The following is a 19918-nucleotide window of genomic DNA, read 5'->3' as shown; positions in this document are numbered from 1 at the left end:
CTCAAAGAAACAACCGCCCCATGAACAAGTGGGCTAAAGACTTGAAAGAGAGACTTCTCTGAAGAGGAAAGAAGGATGGCTAATAGACACATGAAGAAACGCTCAACCTCCCTAGCCATAAAAGAAATGCAAATCAAAACAACATTGAGATACCACCTCACCCCAGTTAGAATGGCTATAATCAAGAACTCTAGTAACAACAGATGCTGGAGGGGATGTGGACAGAGGGAACCTTAACTACATTGTTGGTGGGAGTGTAAACTTGTTCAACCACTTTGGAAAGTAGTATGAAAGTTACTCAAAAGACTCCACATAGAGCTCCCCTATGACCCAGCAATCCCACCTCTGGGCATTTACACAAATGAAAACAAGCAAGGTCACACTAAAGCTACCAGCACAACTATGTTTATTGCAGCATTATTTAACATAGCTAAGATATGGAACCAACCCAGATGCCCCTCACTAGATGAATGGATCAAGAAAATGTGGTTCTCTCTTTTAATCCAGACATCATACAGTTAAGGAAGCTCAAGTAGCCACAAAGGAAGGTTTGAAGGTAGATGGAGATCAAAGTCAGTAGCCAACTTATTTCAAACATGAATTAAGGAAGACTTGGTGGTGGCTCCAGCCTCCAATCAGTGATTCACCCCTGTTCCCATACTGTAGCACAGAGACTACCCTTTGTGGTTGTGGCTTTCCCAATTTCCTTCCTTACAGAACATGTAAGAAAATTAACTGCTGTTGTGTGCCACTACATTTTTGATTTATGATACAGAAACAGTCAGACAAATAAGTAATTATACTGCTTTTATGACTGAGGTATGGATAAGATGGAAGAAGCTGGAGAAGCCATTGAGACTGAGATGGAAGGTACCAGCTGAGTTGGGCAAGGCAGCAAGATAAAAGGATCCTGAGTTCTTGGCACCATTGACCTGCCCTATTGGTTCTAAGGGAGGAAGAATTAAATGCTGTTGTGTTTAAGCCTTTGTTATTCTTGGGTGTTTCTTAGACACTTGCAACAGCTTTATCCTGCCTTAAATATGAACCATCAACAACAAATTAAGCACTCACTAGGTGCTCTGCACTGTGCTTCACACACATTATCTCATTTAAACCTCATTAGAGCAAATACTGTCATTATTCCTATTTTGCTAAAGGGTAATTAAGCTCAGAGAAGGTATTATAGTTGTACTTCCATAGGGGGGAAGTAGATTTTGGATTTGAAGGCAAATCAAAAGGACTTCAAAATGTGAACACCTTGTGTTCATTCTTCTGTCTCCCATGGATTCAGCTTAAGCTTTCTTTCCAGGAAGTGGGAAGGGAGCCTATTATGAGAAGAGACAAGTGCAAGGCCCCAAGTTCAAGCCCCAGTACTGGTATCAAAAACAAAACAAAACAAAAACCCAACCACCACCACCAACAAACTTTAAAAAAGATGTATAAACTGTGGATCAAGTAGTAATTAAGCTCTCTAAGACTTCAAATAAATGGTTAAACTGGAAAAAAGAAAACCAAAAAGAAGCAGAGTCAATAATCCAATGTATATCTTATAAAATTAAGAGCAGTGAGGGAAGGGGGGGGGAGGGAGGAATGGGCTAGACTGTTGAAAGGTGTGACACTGATCCAGATACATTGTAGTCATAAAGTGCTTTGTTAAATAGCAATCCCTTTTCCAGCTACTTAAATATACTAATGATTTTTTTTAAAGAGACAGAGGAATAATCTGCCCACAAAAGACACTTTGACAGCAGAAAGAGTAGGTCATAGGTGCTAAAATGTACTATAGTTTTTCCTTAGTCATGATTGAGTGCAGGAATAACCACATTTTCAAATCAGGAAGTAAAATATAGGAACAGGGCTGGGAGTGTGGCTTAGTGGTAGAGTGCTTGCCTAGTATGCCCTTAGTTCCATTCCTCAGTACACATAAACAGAAAAAGCTGGAAGTGGCACTGTGGCTCAAGTGGTATAGTGCTAGCTTTGAGCAAAATAAGCTCATGGACAGTGCCCAGGCCCTGAGTTCAAGCCCCTGGACTAGCAAAATAAATAAATAAATAAATAAATAAAATATGAACATGCAAGTAACCTATCTCAATATAAACATCTATGCTTTCTTTACCACACATCATTATTGAAGTTTTTAATGCATTTCCATGTATATTATATATTTAAATACATAAATGTATATGCACATATTTATACATGCATGTACATGTGTATGCACACCATCTCTCATGGTACTGAATCTGGGGATACCGTAAACTCAGCAGATGTGTCCAGTTCAAATCTAAAAACAAGATGATAAAAACAACATGATTCCTGTTTCAGGTTTTGAGGCACAAATGAAGTAAGAAATAGATATTTTGAGAAAGGAAGACCAGTGGATTCTGGAAGATATTACGAATAATATCATCTATATTGTTGTGAGAGAGTCACATAATCTGGAGTTAATCCTAAATTAATCCTAGTGAAGCCCAAGGGTAAGAATTATCCTATTATGGATTAGGAAACCAAGGCACAGAAAGGTTAGATGTTTTTCTAAAGACCACACAGCAGGGAATGCTACTTGACTGCAACAGAAGGGTAAAGAATACCCTGTTATTTGTTTTGCAGTTTGAGTGAATTTGTTGTATCGATTCATACTTTATTTATTGTATTTTGTACCAGAAAACATTGGAGCTGATATTTTAATTGCAGTCAAGGTAGAAGGTCAGAGATGCTCTTGCCATTACTTTTTAAAAGGAAGTAAAATCTCTCTGACGATGACTTAGTCAAATGAAATCTACATGGCAAGGCTAACTATCTTCTAGTGTTTGAAAGTTGCAAATTACATGGAAGAGGTACAAGGAGTATCAAAGAGAATTATGAGATGAAACATTAAAAAAGAGAAAAGACCAGATAGCTTTCTGGGAGGGAAATTTTGTATTTGCTATACATAATTAGAAGTCTCTGAAGCAAGAGCTGAGCGTTGGGTGGCTGACGGGATGTCAAACAAAACTAGACTTCATAATAAATGAGAGTTATAAAATCTATCTCTCCTGGAAAGAACTACAGATTAACTCCTGAGATTTCCTACCTCTTTTTGTTAATCTCAGCTTTTGTGAGTCTATCCTGAGATGCAAATGTTTCTTGTTAATTTTGTTTACCTTTGGCTAGGATGTGCAATTTTCCTCTGTTACTTTTTAATAAGAACTCCGATGTTCACCTCAGGTTACCCGCCCCCCCCGCCACCGATTTCATTGCCATAAAGCATGCAATATTTTTCCACAGACTCATGAATGCCCTCAGTTTTCAAAATTAGGTTCATTGTGATGGAACAAGTATGAGGTGATTTCATAAAACATGGAGTGTACACATGGGTGCCTATGAGTGTGTTTGTTTATTCAGGGGACTATTTTGACAAGAAACTGCCTAGAGAACAGGTATTGCTGTTGGTACACTAAGGTTAAATGGACTGACTCTCTTTATTACATGTTCTGCTTCTCCTGGGTTCTAATATGTGTTGGGGCATTAATGGGCTCAATCAGTTGTTGATAAGACATGAGAGAATGTTTCTAGACTGACCACTACTGCATCATATAATTGGTAAAAAATATCCTGCAAAAATTTTGAATTTCACATTTCTTGGCCTTAAATCAAGGTCAACAATAGTCCAAAGGGAAAAAAAATAAAAAAGGAAAGCCGGTACAAAATTGCTCAGTATGTATTACCTAAAGCACTGAAATGAACTTGAAGAAAACTCTGGCTAAACCCTTTTATAGTGAAAAACATCCAGGACCACACCTTTTTCAAAGTTGGTTTTCTATAAAAGACAATAAGTTGCAGGTTTGAACTCTACAATTTGGAGTATTTGGGATTTATGGGCCTCTAAAGCACATAAGATTATTAGAGTACATTTACAAACATTGTAAGTAAGGCCCTAAAGTAATGTCAAGCGTGAAAGTAATTCACTACACTTCTCTTCTAACAAATCTTTATCCTAAACAGTTCCATCTTATGGCCCATTAGCCGGCCCCTACCAGGGTCTGTCCCAACTACTTTGCCAGATTTCCTGATCTCTTTTCTATTTTTTCAGCTTGCAATATATATTTGTTGACTATAGACCATGAAAGAGGCATTAACTGCCAAGACATTATGTCTGCCTTCGATGACTAGTACAGTATTTTTACAATAAAAAATATATATGGAAAAAAAGAATAACATCAATCAAAACTGGGTGCTATCACAAATTACCTTCAAAATGAACAACGTGAAACAACCATTTATTATCTCCCAGTTGTTGTGGCACAGAAATCAAGACACTACTGAGATTCATAGTATGGGACTTGGTGGTCTGTCAGGGAGTGAAATCAGGGTGAACTTGAGCTTGAGGATCTGTTTCCAGTGTCTTTTGCAAGGTTTCTGGCAAACCTTATTTCCTTACTGTCTGTGGGTTAGCTAACCCACAGACATGGCATACCACCATTTTGGAAAAGATGAAAAATTCACAATTTGGAGATTGGTTTCTATTGAATATGCATTGCTTTCGCATCGGTTGGCAAAAGAAAAACAATTATAAAATCACAAAGCAACTTATTTTAAGTCAGAGACTATTTGTATTTCCCTTGCTGTATCTAAGGAGAGGTAGTTCCTGAGACGATAAAGACCGCCAATGGGAATTATTAAAGGCCATCTTAGAGGCTAGCTCCCAAACAGATTTTTCCGGATATGTGTTGTCTTAGATAATATCACTACCACCATCCAATTTCTTATTGTACAGTCTTTGGATTCACTTTCTGAATGCCAATCCCAACACATCAAGACAATCTTTCAATACTGTCAGTTGCCAAGTTACAGTGTATACCATTTTTGTATCTTTGACATCATTGTTTCCTCATCTGATTGTGATTGCTTTAGTTCTAAGTTTTGGCATCCTTTGCAAAGAGGTTTTTATTTTCATACTTTTTATTAATTCTGACATGCCCATATATGTATATACCATGTGCCTTGGTCAGATGATGCCCGCTCTTTCATCTTCATCCCCTTCCCCTTCCCAAACCAATCACAATAAGCTTCATTGTTCCATTTTCCCACATGTACACAAGTATTTCAGCCATATTCACTTTCTTTCAACCTCTCAACTATCCTTCCCACTTCCCACAACAGGACCTGTTAGGCATTTCCATCATTAATTGGTCTGTTTTTGTTGATTGTGGGGCTTGAACTCAGGACCCCAACAATGTCCCTGAGCTCGTTTTTGCTCAAGGCGAGCACTCTACCACTTTGAGCCACAGTGCCACTTCCAGTTTTCTGGTGGTTAATAGGAGATAAGAGTCTCATGGACTTTCCTGCCTGGACTGGCTTTGAACGGATCCTCTGATCTCAGTCTCCTGAGTAGCTAGGATTTCAGGTGTGAGCCACCAGCACCAGCCTCATTAACTGTTTTTAAGTGTGTGTTAATTGTTCAAAGGGTTTTCACTGTGTTACTTCACACTTGCATATACAATACATTATTTAGATTAATTCCCTTATTCATTCTCACTTTCTCCATCCCTACACCCACTCTTAGTCAACGGCTTTCAATGAGTTTTGTTAAGCCATCTTTACACACAGATGTAATGTGTTTCATTATTGTTCACCCTCTAATGTTCTCTTTTTCTCTTCCTATTTCCTCCAGTCCCTTGAAACATTCCCACAACTACAAACATGTTCTCTGTACACGTGTATACACGTGATCCTGCATGTGATAACGTGTTTATCCATAAAGTCCAGCATCTATATGTGAGAGAAAACATGCAACCTTGAACTTGCAAAGACATTTCAGTGAATGTCTCTCATTTTATTTCTTCTTTTTGTTTTTTATGTAGGTTGAACAATAAGGAATCGACCATTTTTTGGAGTCCCCTTCAGCAGTGTATTTAGTTAGCCTGGGCTGCTACAACAAAATATTGTAGAATGGGTTGTGTGGCCAACAGGTATTTTTATTTTCTCATAATTTCAGAGGCTAAGCTGGTTGCCACTGGCACATATGTGTAATCCTAGCAACTCAAAGGGCAGAGATCCAAGGGTCAAGGCTTCAACTCATTCTGGCAGAAAAGTCCGTGAGAAATTCGTACTTCAAATTAACTACCAAAACAAATTGAACAAACAAAAAAAGCCCCACCAGAAGTAGAACTATGGGTCGAGTAGTACAGCATTAGTCTTGAACATAAAAGCTCAGGGACAGCACCCAGGCCCTGAGTTCAAGCTTAAGGACCAGCATACACACACACACACACACACACACACACACACACACACACACACACACACACACACACACATTCCAGAGACTAGAATTCTTCTGATGGAGTGTTTTTCCTGGCTTGTAGATGGACACCATCTTCTTTGTGCTCACATGACCACTTCTGTAATCTGTGCATATAGAAAGAGACAGAGTTCTAGAGTTTCTTCTTTTTCTTCTTGTAAAGATATTAATCCCAGAATAAAGATCTCACCCTCAAATTTTTGCCAAAATATAATGATCTACATATCACACTGGAAATCAGAGCTTCAACATCTAAACTGAGAAAGAGGGGGACACAACTCAGTCCATAGTAGGCACTCAGAATGGTACACTTATTTACAAAATTGGTACAAGTTAGTCCAGTATATCAAAGACAATACAAAAAGATAAAGATAAAAAGTCACCTACAATTCTACCACATGGAGATACAGAATAATTACATTTTTATGTGTAAATGCATATAACTTTCTGAAGAGTGGTCTCATACCATGTTTCTGCTTTTGCATTGGCTTGTTTGTTTTGAGACAGGGTCTTGCTATGCAGCTCAGCCTCATCTTGGAATCTCCATCTTTTTGCCTCAGCTTTCCCAAGAGTTGAGATCATATGCATGTACTGTCACACTTGGATTATTTTCTATATTTAACACTAATCCTATGGAATTTTTTTGTGTGTCAGTGAATGTTTTTGTAAACATTTTAAACAATAGTGACAGGGCTGGGAAAGTGGCTCAGTGGTTCTTGCCTTGCATGCATGAGGCCCTAGGTTCGATTCCTCAGCACCACATAAACAAAAAGAAAAAAGCCGGAGGTGGCACTGTGGCTCAAGTGGTAGAGTGCTAGCCTTGAGCTGAAGAGCTGAGGGACAGTGCCCAGGCCCTAAGTGCAGGCCCATGACTGACCAAAAGAACCAAAACAACAACAACAAAAAACAATAGTGACATAATTGGTTCAACTATTATTCTTTTGTTAAGACATAAAAATGATTTTTAATTTTTCAGGAGTAAAATTGTAGGAAGGAATATAGTAGAGCATATCCTTTTGTCTGTATTTCTTATTTAGTGTAGCATCATACAACATGGAATTATTACATCAAAGGGCATGGATTTTTTTTCAATATTAGCATTGTAAATTTTTCTTCTTCACAATATTGTAAATTCCTTTTCAGAAATTTACTAATTTCTATTTTGCCACCTTTTTACTTTAGTAATTTGTTAGGCAAAGTAATTTTTCTAATTGTTCACAGTTAACTTCCTCATTCATCTCTTTCTTGGGTCATATTTCATTTCAATCAAGTTCCACAGAGCCTCAAGATTTTTCTCTAAAATTTAAACCTGATCATATCACTTTCTGACTAAAACTAATCATTTGCTCCCCAGTGCTTATCATATCAAGGGAATATTTCATCAGCTCTTCCATTATCTGGCTTTTACATACAGTTAAGTTTCATTTTTAATTGTTCTTCTATAGTCTTGCCAGTAACACTCAACCACTTACAGTTTCTTTTTTAAAAATTTTATACAGTTTAAAACTGTTTAAAATTACCTTTAAGGAGTTACACAAAGGAGTTGCCATTCAACAAGGCGGTTTATGAATACCATGTGTCTTGATCAATGTAACTCTTTTTAGCATCCCACTTATAGTTTTAAACTGCCTGTTTTATCCTTTTAAAAAATATTGATTTAAATTTTTTATGTGATACCAAGGAATTGAATCCAGGACCTCATGCATGCTAAGCAAGCACTCTACCACAAAACTATATTCCCAGCCCCATTTTATCCTTTTTGTCTTATGTACTGTTTCTCTTGTTCTGGATGCTTTTGCCCACTTGGTTCACAGTGTTCAGTCTGTTCAGAGACAGACTTGATGGATGGGATGTTCCATTCTCAGAAATGGGTGTGTCACTGTCATCAGCATTATACTTAGTCTTCCTTACAGTTTTCCAATGGAAATATGTTCTATCTCTTCAAACACTGTTCTTTGTAAGGCCGTGGAAAGCATCATACCTCTTCTGACAATAATTTCTTCCAAGTAGCTTTTATACCATTTCTGTTGATCTCCTTGGCTGTAGTGGTGTCTGTGCTGCCCTGCAGAATGCCAAAGGATACTCTCCAGGCTCAACTGCCTGATTCTGTCTTCTCAAGCATATCTTGAAGGCACCCTGATTCTCTGCAAAACTTGCATTTTAATGTCTAGTATTGGTATTGTATTGTCATTTTAAAGCAGATCTAATATGTGAGTATCATTTGCATTCCTTTTGTTAAGCATTGTGTAATGAAAGTGTTTTTGAGGACACAAAATAAATTGGCAATACACAAAGAATGGCAGGAAGAATAGCAAAAATATGTATTATAGAACATTCTCAAGTCAGGGTTGAATGCTAAAAATGGAATAGTTGGGAACTCACATCCATTGGCTGTGAGCATATCTATAGTACTGCTTATTAGATATATGCCTACAAAAACATTTAGGACATAGAAACTTTTTATTGTATATTTAATTTTAATTTTTTTTTATTTTTGCAGGTCCTGGCATTTGAACTCAGGGTCTGGGCTCTGTCCCTAAGCTTCTTTTGCCCAAGGCTCATTAATGCTCTACTACCTGAGCCACAGCTTCACATCTGGCTTTTTTTTTTTTTTTGGTAGTTCATTGGAGATAAGAGTCTTATGGACTTTCCTGCCCCAGCTGGCTTCAAATCACTATCCTTAGACCTCAGCCTCCTGGGTAGCTTGGATTACAGAGATGAGCTACCAACACCCAGCTTATAGTCTACTTTAAAAGATAATTATTATATGTATTTACATATATTTAAAGAAAATATTGTAGAGAAATGCTTCTTCAAAAGTCAGGACTAAAGGGAGCATTTTCCAACATGGTATGTTTAATATAAACCAAGTTCTAATGATAACTGTTCATGTGTCACCTCTCTTTTGAAGATTCTCCCTCTCTGCCTCTCTGTCTCTTTTCATATGATTGTTTTTGGTTTATAAATTGATGAAGACAGACAACTTTATGATAAATTACAAATATGCTCACCATGACCAAACTGCTTGAAATAAGGAACCATCATTGGTGGGATCTTAGAAGTCATTTTATTCAACTTTCTACTTGGCAGAGAAAGTCCTAGGTCCCATGTGGGTCAGGATGACTTCTGTCATTAGAAAAGCTTTCTTTGTTTGTATGGAACATTTAGCCTGTTGATCCAAATTTCCCTCACAGAATAAATTCTAAGCCTTTGTCACAAAACAGACTTCCACACATTTGAGCACAGCCCCACATCTTGTCTTCTTCATTTTTTTTAAGGTAAATGTGCCCCATATGTGGTTTGATGGCACATACAGTAGAAGCTGGTGACAATAGAATGGGAAAATATTAGCCCTTTCATTTCACTTTCCTATTTAAGTTAGTTTAGGAGTTTGTCAGCTCAAACTGGAGTATTCAGGAATCCTTTGGCTGCAAGTAACAAAAACCTAGTTCCAAGCAACTAAAATAAGAAAAAGGCTCAGTAATTGGAAAATAAAAGGTAGCTTCAGGCCAAATTGTATTGTGGTATCAGCTAGGCTATATTCCTTTAGTCCTGTGTCTACTCTACCTGCCCTTGTTTGACTTAATTCCTAGGTGGGCAAGATATTCATTTGTTCCACACTTGTATCATCATATAGCACATTACTGAGAAAGAGTGATTATAGTTCTTACGCTCTTTCTTTGTCTCTCTTTCATAAAGCATCTGAGGAAAATGTCAGCATGGACCATGTACCTCTCCAAACCAGTGTTCACAGCCAAATAACAAGGAGTGCTTAAGTGAAGCATTTTGCTTTGTTTTCTGTGACTGCCCTTGTCTTCCCACCCACTTTGGCAAGAACAAATGTGGTCAGGCTATTGCAGCCAGGCCAGGGTTGTCTATTCATTATAAAGTGATCCTGGGATGAGAAGCAAATGTCAAGTTACTTAATGTAAGGTCCGAGCTCCTGAATGGCGAGCAGACTCCACCCTTCTCGCAGCAAAGTCTCATCCCAATACCTGCATTACCTAGGCAACTGACACACCTGGAAGAGGTCACGTCTGCATCCACTGAGGTCACATCTGGATTCGATGTAGCCACACCTTTCCCTGCCCCTACCTTAGATAAGGCCTAGCCTAGGGCCAGACACTCTCTTTCCCAGGTCTTTCCCAGTTGCATGGAGGGCCAACATGGCCCGGTGCCAGCCGGAAAGATGAATAAACCTACCCCTTACCTGAATATCACGTGCATGGTGTGGTTCTTACTCGGCTACCTCATTTTAAAACCTAACACTTAATAGACTATTCTCAGATGTTCATGGCTCAAACTAAGTCCAAAATATAGAAATTATATGTCTGGACAAAAAAATGGCAGACATACATGGTCACATGAGCTATGTTTATATAATATACAGGTTTTTTTTTTTTTTTTTGTGTGTGTGTGTGTGTGTGTGTGTGTGTGTGTGTGTGTGTGTCCTGAGGCTAAAACTGAGGCCTGGGAACTGCCCTTTTCTACTCAAGGCTAGTGCTCTACCATTTCCAGGTTGTTTTTTTTTTTTTTTTTTGGTGGTTGAATGGAGATCAGAGTCTGAGCAACTTTCTTGCCTGCATTGAAATGAGATCTGAATCCTCAGATGTCAGCCTCAGATGTCAGATGAGTAGCTAGGATTATAGGCATGAGCTACCCACACTCAACTAAAATGCGGGTAATTCTTAATTCACAGTAGCCTTTATGGGGCTGGGTGAGGTGACATACTCGTGTAATCTCAACTACGTGGGATGACGTAGGTAGGAGGATCAAGGTCCAAGACTTGATTCTGGGAGAAAACATGAGATTCTAACTGAAAAATAACTGAAGCAAAAAAGGAATGGATTAAGTTGTATAGCATCTGTCTAGCAAGTGTAAGGCCCCGAGTTCAGAATCCTGTAATCACCAATAATTTTTTTTTTAAAGTAGCCCTAGCTGGGTGCTGGTGACTCATACCTGTAATTCTGCCTACTCATGAAGCTGAGATTTAAGCATCATGGTTCAAACTAGCCTAGGTGGTAAATGTTCTAAGATTCTTTATCTCTAATTAACCACCAAAAAGTAAACAGTAGAGTTGTGGCTCAGGTGGTAGAGCATTAGCCCTGAGCAAAAAAGTTCCAGGACAGCATCCAGGCCCTGAGTTGAAGCCCCAAGACTAAATAAATAAATAAATAAATAAATAAATAAATAAATAAATAAATAAATAAATAAATAAATAGATAGATAGATAAATAAATAGATAAATAAATAAATAAATAAATAACATAGTAGCCATAATGCTACATTATGCAGTATTAAAACTCAAACTATTTTATTAAGAAGCTGCCTACAATGTGCTTAAGTTAGCATTTTCTTGAAAAAGTCATTCTTTCTTCAGGCACATAATATATTGGTTTACAGTCATAATGTTCCCTTGCTTGTATGTTTGAGTTATAGACTTCATTGTTTGAAGCCAGGTCATACATTCTGTTCCATTTCAAAATCGATTCTGATTTGGAAGATTCCCTGTTGTGAGACTCTTCCTTAAGATATTAAAAAAAATACATGGAGAGATGGAGGCTGAGCTAGATTAACGTTGTACAAATCTGATTAACATCATCTGCTCAGTTTCAAAGGTCAGGTGCACTCAACGAATTTACTTTGAAATTATTTTGTTTATTTTGTGGGCATATACATCATGAGCTTTCTAAAGGTCAAAAGTAGAGTTTGTTCTTGGATTCTAAAGCAATCTGATTTCCATTTACAGTATGCTTTGGTGACCCTAAATTCAGAAGCAGGCCCAGTTAAGTCAGACTTCCAGTTTGTGTTTAGTTTAATTTTCTGAAGAAGAAAATCTCTGGTAGATTAAGGCAGTGCTGAAATATCATTTTCTCCTAAAATTGCTTTTATTTTTGAATAGGTTCATAAAAGAATGTTACTCATGAATGACACCTGAACGCTGAATCTTGGTTTCATGCTCATTTCATTTTGGAAGATATAGGAGCATCTTAGTCAGCTCATTTCTTACCTAGAAATTGGAGCAAAGGTCTAAAAAACTAGGACTTCTGGGTTTTAATAACACTTACCTGGTAGGGTTCCAGAGGCTTTATTAATTAATGTTTACAAAATCACTCGTGTGCTTCATAGAGAAGAGGCTGTAATAAATTATACAATGTTCTTTTCTATTAAAAAAATCAAGGGGCTACTTATATGCATGAAATACTTTTCATTAATTATTTTAAATGTTTTTCCCTTTACTGTATGTACTTTACCAAGATAAAAAGGAAATCTCTCAGAGTATTTTGTATTCATGTTCATTAACATTCCAGTGGAATAATAAACCTCGAAACGATTCATGTATGAATCAGTCAGGCATGGCTAATTACAGTTTTCAGCCACATAGCCAATAACATTCACCATGAAATGTGGTGTCTGTTAAATACATCTCTCTGAATTTTTGTTGGGGGAGAGTGGTTAGGAAATAGGGAGGTTGCAAATTGCAGCTTTTAAATGTCTAAATATTTTAGGGACTTGTACATTATAAATATCTTTCAGGCAAGTATTTATCACAACCATGACATTCTGTTATCAAAACAGAAGAGCCCCCCACAGATTTGCCTTAAAAACAAAACAAAACAGAAACATCACAACTCCTAAGAATGTTCTATAGGGAAACAGAAGAAACTCCTTGTAGCATTCGAAACAAGGATTTACCATAAAATTCTTAAAATACATTTTATGTTGCACTTCAGAAATGAGTTTCCTACTGCTTATAAATATAAATTCATATAATTCCCTATGACTCTTTCCAGTTCTCAAGCATATTTAAAAGACAAAAACGTGTAAACAGAGGACACAGTAAAAGTTAACTGTCATGATTAAAACACTCAGATTTAGAACAGTGTTGTACTGGATAGTCAGAATGTCTTCTATTACTTTGATATGAAAAATACTTTCCTTTAATACTATCCATATTGCTGAATACCCAAATAATACATGAATAAAACATTGATATTTACATTAAAAATTCCTTAACTTGTGCTATCTCAAGTGGAAAATTTCTAGAAGTTTAGAATGGCATAAAAGAAAAAAAAAAACTGCTACCAATGCCATGTAATGTTTCCAACCATTGTTTGCAATTACGTAGAAATGTGCCAGGAAGTTTTCTACACAAATGTAACAATAGATCCACAATCTTTTATCTCTGGCATCCAAAAATTTCTGAAAACTCAAAGGTTGACCTGAGAGGAGGATACCCTAGTGTTATTTCTCTCTCTCTCTTTCACACAGATACATATTATAGTAGTAGTAGTAGTAGAAGATGTTGACAGGGCACTGTCTTGATTCTACTAGAAGTATTGTGTTAAATGGCATTTGTATCTATCTTTCTACAAACCATAAAATCACTAATTTCTAACACTTTATTTGTGCCAAAAATTTCAATGAATGATTATGGGCATCAATAATTATGAGTGTGTATGCACGTGTGTGTGTGTGTGTGTGTGTGTGTGTGTGTATGTATGTGTGTGTATAACACAAATAGATTGTACTACATATACTATCTGGTAAATAAATTCATAGAATAATTTAACATTTTCCCTTCATACCTTACCACGTCCTACAAAATCTACATAATCTGGCTTACATAATCTACATAATCTGTTAACTTTGGACCTTGTCTCATATTCATTTTCTTCTCAGCCACACAGACCTCCTGATTATTCTTCTACCATGCCAAACTTGTTTGTACTTTGGGATCCACACTTACCCCTGTCTGGAACATTTCCCCATGGATTCCCTTATTGGCTGGTCCCATTACTTCATTAAATGACACTCCTTCAAAGGAGCCTTTGTTCATATGGAATGTCTTCTAGTTCCTTACTCTGCTCTTTCAGTCTAGCCTTTATCAACACTTATGATTTATTTATGCATTTTTATATTCATGCATGTTCTGTTTTCTCTACTAGGTATCCCACAAGCATGAATTTTTAAAAAAGATTTACTCATGACTATATCTTCATACCCTAAGCAATGGCCATAGTAAATAAATACGATTTTCTTCTTTTTGTATCCAAATAGAACGATTAATTGTATAGTTACAAGGCTTCCAGTTGACTGGAAGGCAAACCAAGAAATATGCTTCTGAAACCTTCATGAGCTGACCCTCAGAAAAGAGGCTGGAAGAATTCCTACTTCTATTCTATGTAATAGGCTAAAGAATCTATACTGTGTGAACTCGGCTTCTATGCCTGGAATACTCTTTCTGTGGCAGAATCAATTCATTCTGACATTAATTCACTGTGGCGTCACACTGATTAGTTTACCTGCGTACATGCTTATGGTTAGTAGTGCTGTACTCACTACAATACAACTCCAGAGACCACTCTTACTTGGTATATCACAACCCTAGCACAGCAACTGGCACAGAGTAGACCTCAACCTATGAGAAACTGATCTGAGTTAAAACTGCATACTGTTCTACCTTAAGTTGTCTACTGAAGAAATATAGTTTTTTAATTTTTAGGAAATGCTTTAATGGGTCTTAACTTCTAGAATGATGAAATGCCTTTAAAGTGCGGTGAAACCAGGACAATGTGTTTAGAGGCATAATATCTTGAAAGGGAGTGATGGAAAATCATCCCTTATCTCTGAGCTACCCTAGTGAGATCACAGCTTGGACACTGAGATTAGTTTTATGCACCTTATGTTCTAGGTAACTGGAAGATGATTGCAAAAGACGGCAGTAAGAAGGATTAACTGTGATTATTTATGAGGCATAGTTAAAAGGAGACAGCATGCATATGTTCCCTAACTATAGGGAATAGACTGATCTCTAAATATCTGATGAACAAATCTACTCAAGGAAGATGTTCAACACAGAACAACAAAGAGATAAATAAGATGAAAGAAGAAAAAAGAGAGATGAGGGAAATTTAGAATTTTTTTTTAGCGTATCACAAGATGGCTCTTGCTTTTATTAGCAAGCAGAATTTTCTAACCAAAGCCAAAAATCTCAAAAATTGCAGGCTGAGAAATCTGTATTTAGACACAGCACTTCCTTAACTCTTCTATACTTTGTATTAGGAATAACAATGTATCACTTTTCCTTTTTTCCAATATAAAAAATCTTCTATCACATATGATTTTCTTTTTCAAGTAAATCCCCTGAAGATGCTTATCTGAAAAATCTAGTTTATGAACAATAACACATGGCTAAGATGAATTTTGCAGAGGGTTGAACTCTTTGCCACTGAGGCCATTCTAGTTTTGAAATGGGTTTACGAAGTAAAGAATCTCATGCATGTCCTATGTGCTTGGAGAGGGTGCTGCATGGATATTAACTCAAGCAGAACCACCATGTTTTTACACATAAGGTTGTTTGTACACCTTGTGATATGGGAGGTTATTGTGAGGCTCTCTGTTGTAAGTTACATTATGACTTAGTAGAGATGTTATAAGCAGTAAAAATGTCAGGCTTTTCTAATACTTTGCTTTCTGGTTTATTGTGCCATGCTGGCCATAATACAGTTGTTCACTGACATATATTTATTGAATACCTACTTTGGGAAAAGGTAAAAACTAAGCTCTTGTCTTCATGGAGCTTACTTTTCATCTGAAAGAGGTAGGGTATAACCACAAAAACACAGAAAATGGTGACTGTAATAAAGAAAAGCCATTAGCTATGAAGTGCTACAGTGGTACAACTTAAAGGTTTTCACAAATTTGTCTTCCTAGGTTTGAGATTACTTAGATCTTTCTGATACTTTCTCAAAAACAATCTAAGCCATTTACTTATACGTCTTCAAGGTCATAGAATAAAGACATTGACTCCAGCAATATTATTTTTGCAAACTCTTCTTGACCCTCTTCCTACTTTCTGTACCCATTCCCAGGCCATTCCTTAAATCCAGAGAGTCCTGCTTCCAATGTAAATGAGGCTTTTGTTGTTTGTTTTGTATGTCTTAATGGTTTAGAAAGTAGCATTTTAATTGTTCATGTGATAATGACACAAGGTAGTAAGCAGCTTGGACTTTTTTTTTTAATTGTGAAAATACCATACAGAGGGGTTACAATTACATGGACAAGATAACGAGTATATTTCTTATCAAGCATTATTGCCTCCTCCTTTGTTTCCCCTTCCCATCCCTTCCCATACCCCCCCCCCAGACTTTTTTTTTAATGTGCCTACTACATTTTTCAGCTATTCTCATTCTGCTAGCCCCAGTGACATAAGTGTGCCATTTGTAGCAGATTCTATTGGTGCCCTGTCAGTTCCTTCTATTCCCCTACTCCCAGTGACAGTACATCTATTTCTAACTTTCTGTGAGAACTCAGGGCCTTAATATCCTCTGAAAGCAGCTTCCATCAGCTGATAAGACAGCATTTAGACTACCCAGTTCTTTTGTCTTCCGAGTGACATAGCTCAGTTCCATTCTAAGGTATGTATCCCATATTGCTTCACAGAGATCACATAGAGGATTAATTTATATTTGTCTCTATTTGTAATGTGCTAGACATGATACCATTTTTTTTGCCTTTTTTACTTTCTCTTTTCGCTTTCCTATCCTCTTCTTGGTACTTCCTGCAATTAATTACAAAACAACCTACTTGCAGTTGAATATATGTCTCAGTACCTGCTTGTTAGAAAACCCAATCTAAGATGATTCCTCAGTCAAGTCATGGATTACATGGTAACCTCCCCATTGACTGTCTTGGGTACTTGAAGGACCTTGGCCCAAGGAGAGTGCTATTCTTAATGCTCTTTGTGAATGTCCCAGTTAGCCATCTGCCCAGCAATCAGTAATATTTACAGCTGAAGGAATACATATACATTCATTATTAGACTGCCCTTAATCATTAGATAGATACCCACTGTTTAGATCCTGACAGTATTTATGATATTTCTGTTAAAAAATAGATGTAATAGTTGTGAGCTAATACTTTCTCTGGAGAGTCTAGGTGCTGAGCTTTCCAGTTTCATATGGTCCACTGATTTTCTTCCACATTTAATCTAGCTGCTGACACATATGTTAAAATATCTCATGCTGGTCAGCTTCAGGAACATTGTGAAGGCTAAGTCCATGCTCATAAAAGCTAGAAGCTGTGTGTTATAGGAAAGGGCTCCAAATTGACAGAAGATTAGGCTAGGAAGCCTGAAGTGGGGTTTTAATCCCTGTGCACAAAATTAGTCTGTATATTGATCACATTCCTGCTGTTTTAACTGTAATTGTTTTCAATTTAATCTTGTATCCATATTCTCTAATATTTTGTGTGTTCCTAGTATCTCTGTGTAGTAGCTATAATCTGACTGTAATCCAGTGAGACATTCTGAGAGTCAAGCTTCTGAGAGCATCCATATTTCACACCAGGCTGTTTTGTAGGACACCCTGCTACTCTCTGTGGGGTTCAAACATCAGAAAGGATGAAAGATCTAAGACTTGGTGTAATCACCTGCATGTAATGAGTCAGGCCAAAGAAAGAAAGGGAGAGAAGGGGGGAGGGATGGAGGGAGGGAGAGAGAGAAGAAAGGCAGGAGAGAGAGAAAGGGAGAGAGAGTAGGGAGGAAGAGAGAGAGAGGGAAGAAGGGAGATAGAGGACTTTTTTAAAGAGAGAATTAGAGACATTATCTCAGTATTTGTCTATGCGCCATTGCTCTTCTTTTCCTTTTAAAATGTAAATGATTTCTTGGGAAATATATTTTCTTCTTTGAATTAGAACTGTGTCGGGAGGTGGGGGGAAACAAGGAAGCATCTATAAGAAGAAAAGTATCTAAAAGAAATAGTTATCCTTTAGCCACAAGAGTCTACAGCCAGGATTCTGGTCTCTTTAAGAGTTATATGATGCTAGGATAATTATTTAGCTGCTCTGAAATTTTTAAACTGCATTTCTTGCAAAATTCAGTTAACAATTATCATCAGACCTGGTACATGTTGGGAGTAGGAACAGCTTTGGAACCAGTGATTTCTCCAGCATCCATGACAACTATGATTTTGAATTAAAAAAGAGGTCAGGTGCAAGGCCCCAGTGGTGATCAGAGAGGAGAGGACAATAGAAAGGCCACCTTTAGATTTCACCCAATTATACAAAAACCTTTGTGTGTGCCAGGTACTTTTATAGGTGCTTAAAAATACTGCACCAAAATTAAAAAAAAAAAAACCTCATCTGCATGGAATGTGCATGCTAATAAGACCATCAAAATAGTAAAATAGATAAATAGGTAAACTTTATGCAGTTTGGGCTGTAACAATGCTATTGAGCAAACAACCCTGAAAAGGGAATCGAGGAAAGCACTGTGTGAAAGTTCTGCGAGAAAGAAAAAGATAGGAATCCCAAGGAACCAAGAAAGATCCAGAATAGGTTAAGGACATCCAGCCAGAGGGACTCGTGAGGGACAAGTGAAGCGCAGCTTTTGGCGGCAAGGAATGAATCACGTTCCTTTGTTTGGTTGGAAAACGCCACGTTTGTGTGAATTCATGACAAAAAAAAAAAAAAAAAAAAAAAAAAAAAAAAAAAAAAAACCCTTTCTAAAGAGATTTTTACCTCAGCCGCTCACCAGCTGCAAGAAAAATGGGAATTGTTGTTGTTCCTTTGTATTCTGATTAGCCTGGTGTAGGCGCGTTCTCAGCTCCTATTGGTCCCTGCTGCTGTCCGTTGACGAGCCACCATCTGTGCCCCGCCCCTACCGCGGGGCCTGCTGGGAATTGTAGTCTCCCCGCGTTCGGTTCGGTTGAGGCACTTTTTGCCCTCCGCTCCCCCGTCCCTCAGGCAGCGCCACCCTAGTGGGCACTCGCTTGGGCGGCGCTCGTGTCGCGCGCTCCCCTCCTCCGCCTTTCATTCCCAGCTGCCAAGATCTTGGAAGGTAGGGGCTCGGGGAGTGAAGCCCCAGTGGAACAGCGTGTCTGGGTTGCGGGTCTTCGGGGTGTCCCAGCGCGTCTGCTGGCGCGGCCCGGCGAGACGGGGCGGGCGGGCCGGGGCCGGTGCGTCTCCCCGCGGGGAGGCTCGGCTCGGTCTCCCGGACTCTCGCGCCCTGCAGACGGCTCGGGGTTGGGACTCGGCAGTCTCAGTTCTTCAGCACTGGCCCTCGCCCTGACCCTCTCACCCTTCCTTTTAGAAGTGGGGAAGTTGAGGCAGGAGGTCCGAGCAGCCCGTCCTGGGTCCCATGACGGGATGGCTCCTTCAGTTTCAGACAAGTAGTGGAAGTCCCTGCCCCAGCCGTTCCGAACTGAGGGTTTGAACAGGTGCAGGAACCAAGTGAGGCGGACCGAGGCAAATCCCTCGTGATGGATCTGCACTTGATATGTAAAAGCACACCGGGTCATCGGTGGTAGCGGGGCTCAGCGGTTCCCTGTTTGAGAAATTATTATTATTATTATTATTATTATTATTATTATTATTATTATTATTATTGCTGCTGCTGCTGCTGCAGCTGATACTGAGCTGCATACGCTGGTATTTTTCAGGTAGATCCCCGTGTGAAAGTTTAGGGAAACAACCTGCAGGTGAGAGGAAACTTTAGGGGAACTTGACTTACAGTTGCAACTTCCCCCTATAAATGCAAATATCTGCCCCTGCTGTGTGGACTCAGGCCAGCCATTCACAGCGCTAAACCAGGGAAAGAACAAACGACACCCAAAGCAAATAGCCCCTTTGAAA

General features: G+C 38.3%; 1 protein-coding gene across 6 annotated transcripts in view; it reads left to right on the top strand.

The window, feature by feature from the left end:
- Positions 1-19000: 19000 nt before the first annotated feature.
- The window catches only part of Fhit (fragile histidine triad diadenosine triphosphatase), a 1320449-nt gene continuing 1319531 nt past the window's right edge, over positions 19001-19918 (top strand). For all 6 annotated transcript variants that reach the window (XM_070018847.1, XM_070018836.1, XM_070018846.1 and 3 more), the window contains exon 1: positions 19001-19124. The gene's annotated coding sequence lies outside the window, so the exon portion shown is untranslated. The remainder of the gene's footprint in view (positions 19125-19918) is intronic.

The sequence above is a fragment of the Dipodomys merriami genome, unplaced genomic scaffold (genome assembly GCF_024711535.1).
Source record: "Dipodomys merriami isolate MVZ:Mamm:240054 unplaced genomic scaffold, mDipMer1.0.p SCAF_13, whole genome shotgun sequence".
NCBI lineage: Eukaryota > Metazoa > Chordata > Mammalia > Rodentia > Heteromyidae > Dipodomys > Dipodomys merriami.
This window is presented reverse-complemented; position numbering and strand designations above follow the sequence as displayed.